We start from the raw sequence: 4,575 nt of genomic DNA on the forward strand, positions 1-4,575 counted from the left end.
AATATTGATGCACAGTAGATACAATGTTTTTTGGGTTTTTTTCACATTCTGTAGGCCTACACAATGCAGTTTACCTCAAAGTCTGAGAGTTTTGAATCCAAAGGCTGTCACAACTTCTGTTTTCAGCTCTGGAGGAAGTTCAGCAACTTCAGTATAGAGGTGAAAATTATGAATCACTTTTTTGATTTGAATAGTTTAGTTAGTTCATTTTTCATATCACTGTTCAAATGCACTTCAGTATATTCCTCAGCGATCATATCACTGTTCATACTGCTGCATCATTCAGTCTTGCAGTTCTAAGATTTCTGCTGCTGGTTCAAACTGTTGGGTGCCAGAAAGTTTGAGTGTCATGTTGCCTTAGTATATATGGGTCCGGACTTCCAAATATATCAAACTTCTGAGTTGTTCAGGTTTTTAAGTATTAGGTGCTGTTCACCTTCCATACAACAAAAGTGCAGGGCGTGCTAAAAGGATGCACCAGTATTGAGTTGAAGTTAAGTAATTTATGCTACATTAACCTGTTCAGCTGATAACTATTAGTTTACAGTAAATACACAAAATCTACACACACAAAAATAAGAAATGATGTGGAAATGAAGTATTTAAAGCAATCTGTTGAAAAAATTAACACTTACAGACAATAAAAGTAGCCTGCGAGCCTGCAAAAGTGAGTATGTATGAGAGCTGTATCACCAGCAGTCAAGTCAAATCAGGTCAAGTTGAGTATACGGGTTCGTAGTGCTGAATGACCTACGCAGCAAGCGCATACAGCTACGGTAAAGCCACAAGTTAAACTTTGTCACACTGTTCAAGTGATTTTGTAACACTGTTTAAGGTTGGAATGATTCCCATTTGATTGCTGGAAGTTAGTTCGGTACTAAAAGCTGAGCTATTTCTTGGCAGCAGTATGTACCAGTACCTGGTACATTGCAAACTTGAAAAAGTCTCAGTAGGAAAGATTTGTTTGAATTCAGTTCAGAGGCCTATGGGGATGATTTACACTTCAAAAAACTCTTTTTTTAAATTTTATACTGGCTCTTCATGGAGCCCCTCAGTTCAGCCTCCTGATGAGCCCACTTGGTTATACGTAAACATAGTAAACAAAAATAGCAGGATTTCACTTCTTTTTTCATGTTCTTTACTCAAGATGTCAACTTCTCAAATACATCCATACATGTTCGAGCCCAAATCTGATCAAAAAAATGTGCGATGACAACGCAAACTAACCATGAAACAACCCAATCACAAGACTCCGCTGATGACATATTTGAATCTGCGACTTGTTTACGGTTGCCTTGCCAATGCTTTTGTTGGTGTCTTGTAAATTTGTTTAATATTAAACACATTACAAAAACATTGGAGCTCCTTGCACATTATTTTTTTCCCACCTGCATTCTGCGAAGACCCGCCCCTACTCTGCCTCGGATTGGCTCTGACTCTGATATGTTTACCCTAACCCTAACCATCTCATCTCATCTCCTCATGCCTAAACCTAACCAGCCTAACCAACGATGGCAAAGAGTACTAGCCAATTAGAGGCAGAGTAGGGTAGGTATTCACGGAATGCAGGTGGGAAAAAAACCAAGGTGCTCCTCACCCGCCATGTTCCTGAAAATAATGAGACATCTTCCAGTGTGTACACGGACATCCCCCCCTTGTCCCATCTTCTTATTTGTCTTCTGTTGAGCGGTTGGCATCCATAAGTGTTGCATTGCCGCCAATTACCGGACTGTCCCTTGCCCCATCTATTCTGGCATTACCATCACATGTGTGAAAAGGCGCAAGACGGAAATGTTCCTGAATATAAATGCGTGTATGAATAGTGAAAATCACAAGCTAGCAGTGCCTGAAATGCGATTTACCGGGAAAGAGGCTGTTTGTGGGCATGTGCAACCAATCTGACGTCAGTTGGATGGGGAAGCAGAGTGTTCAGAGCAGGCTGAAACCTGGACTTTTGACTTTCAGGGAGCATTTTTACATACTTTAACCTCATGTTGTTTAACTCTGACCATGTTTAACAGACATTCAACATCATGACAGAAAATCAAATGTTATGTCCCCTTTAAGGTAAACTTTTAACCAGGAGGTAACTATGCCTTTACTAGTATTACCAGCCACCAACGAGGGGAGGTCCACAACAAAAAACTCAATATTCAGTATAGTCAATTCTGTTTGAGGACTTAAAGATTTATTTGTACGTATTCCCAAACCCCTCTACTTTCCACAATGAATTATGTATGGAATAGAGTATGAAATAGGGCCACACTTTGTTTTTCAGAAAATCTCTTGTGTCAAGTCCAAAATTTCAACAAAGCTGATGAGTGGATATTTATTGTGAGAATACGGATAAGTAGAGTCTGTGCTTGCTCAGTGATAATACGAGTTATCAACAAGTCTTAAATCCTTCTTAGATGGCTGAAGAGATTAATTTGACAGCTGAGACCACACAACTTACCCGTGAATTGGTTCATACACTTTTGGCACTCATTTTCACATCCTATGTTGACTTAAGACAGAGTAGGGCTGCGGCACCTTTAAGGGGGGCGAGAGGGACTCCAAAGTGGGTCAGAGTAAAAATATCTTCAACAATTATTCATGGGACCCCGCCTATCTCTACCATACCTCCACCCTGTGAAAAATCTGCATTGCACTGCAGTGTAGGGAGACAACATGGAGGGAGAAAGATAAGAAGTGAGGGGAGACATGGAGGAGAGGGGATTGGGGTAAAAAAGAGCAAAGACAGAGTAAAGACTGGGTACTTTGCTTACTTATTTTGGCTTATGATGAAACGTGGGTGCAATGTGCAATGCGCAAAGTACAATGTGTGCCAGGCAAACACTTCCTTTGATGCTTGATGCTACATTTTTCCAACATTTGCTCCGACATCGTCAGCAAACCTCCCACCAAACACCAACACTGTACCCACTAGTGCAACTGACTGCCAAGACTGGCTGTTTTAAACATTTACCACACCGATCAACAGCTATCTCATGTAACTGTGTTTGGATTGGGGGTGAAACGCTTTGCAAAGAGGACTTTGTGAAATCTCTCTGATTGGGCAGGTACAGAGTATGCTGTGATTTGTGACAGTGGAGGGATTTTAGAGACTTTGGGTTGGTTGTCTAAGGTTGAGTGTGAATCTTGGGTTTGTGCCGTTCTTTTGTAGTTGCCTATATGGAAGCATCATGATTGGAGCAATGTATAAAATTAAGGGTTCTGATTGGTTGCGAGGACAACTAGATTCCAGTGCAGCAGAAGGGTGTCATGGCTGCCAGGTCCCTGTAGGTCTGCACTGTAAATCCACACATTAATCAGAGGCGACAGGGAGAGATCAAAGGAGCCTGTTCCATCTTTACTCAGAGCGGCACTTTGATGTGTGCGCATGCATGTGTGTGTGTGTGTGTGTATGTGTGTGTGAGAGAGAGAGAGAGAATCAGACTTAGACAGAGAGAGTGCAGCTGAAATTTAGGATATGAGAAACAGCCAGAAGAGAAAACTCATATGTGGAGCCTGCTGGGTCCCAATATACAACATATTAGAAATAATCAAGACCTGGTGTAACTTTGAATGTCAATACTGGTTAAAATGTGTGTACTGTTCCCACAAAATGCCCTCATTCCACTGCAACCACAGGACCACACTAACAGCAAAATGAAATAAGTGTAAGGGTGACACAGCAGGACGCAGCACATATGAAGTATGGATGCTTGCGACTACGTGTCTACATGCATGCATGGGTTTACACACACGTTTGTATACAGGCACACATGCATTGTTCCTGTCAAATATGACACCAGATTCAGAGCAATAGAAAAGACTTTTCTGCCCCGTGGTGGTGCTCCACTGTCACTGCAATGTAAGCCTGTACTCTCCGCACACACAGACACACACACACACACACACACACAGTCACAGCCAAAATGTGGTATGCCACCATTGTATGGCAGCTGAGCCTGCAGTTGCCATGGCGACACAGAGCTGCAGCACAGGCTTTAAAAGCATCATGTATTATTAGTTGGTGTGTTGACACTTTTTTTTTTTTTTTGCGTTTCTTCTATTCTCTGTGAATCAGAAGCTTTTAGTGCTTGGTCCTGCTGGAAAAAGGTGTCGACTCTGTGCAGTGCTGTCAGTTGAACACTAGGGGAGGTGATCTTAATGGACTGAGAGGTAAAATTGTACCATCATTGCTCACACTGGATAGTTTTCATACTCAATAGTTTAATAGTTTAAATGTTAAATCATCCTGTGTTTTCTTTTAAACAGGCTCTCAGGCAGTGTAGACACTGAAGCTTTTCTTTTGCATCTCCTTCATGAATTGCTTTTTTATTAACATGAATATTATACACAAGATTGTGAACATAAATAAGTAAATCACCAAAAATTACATTCTAAATGTGTTTTATGGACTGATATGATTGTAGTCTATTGTCCATCATGCGTTCTAAGTATTTTATCAACTCATGGGCTTTTCTGCCATCTGCTGGCCAAAGTCTTGTACATGCACCTTTGAGTCTTAAAGGATAGGTTCACAATTTTTCAAGTCTGTTCTAAAACAATAGTCAGGTTCCTGTATGA

The 4,575-nt window shown here is 41.0% G+C and overlaps 1 long non-coding RNA gene across 1 annotated transcript; it reads left to right on the forward strand.

The window, feature by feature from the left end:
- LOC121895575 lies at positions 1-4,575 on the forward strand. Its single transcript, XR_006095808.1, has 3 exons — positions 1-159; positions 4,073-4,167; positions 4,264-4,575. It is a non-coding gene; the product is annotated as an uncharacterized LOC121895575 (long non-coding RNA).

The sequence above is a fragment of the Thunnus maccoyii genome, chromosome 4 (genome assembly GCF_910596095.1).
Source record: "Thunnus maccoyii chromosome 4, fThuMac1.1, whole genome shotgun sequence".
Lineage (NCBI taxonomy): Eukaryota > Metazoa > Chordata > Actinopteri > Scombriformes > Scombridae > Thunnus > Thunnus maccoyii.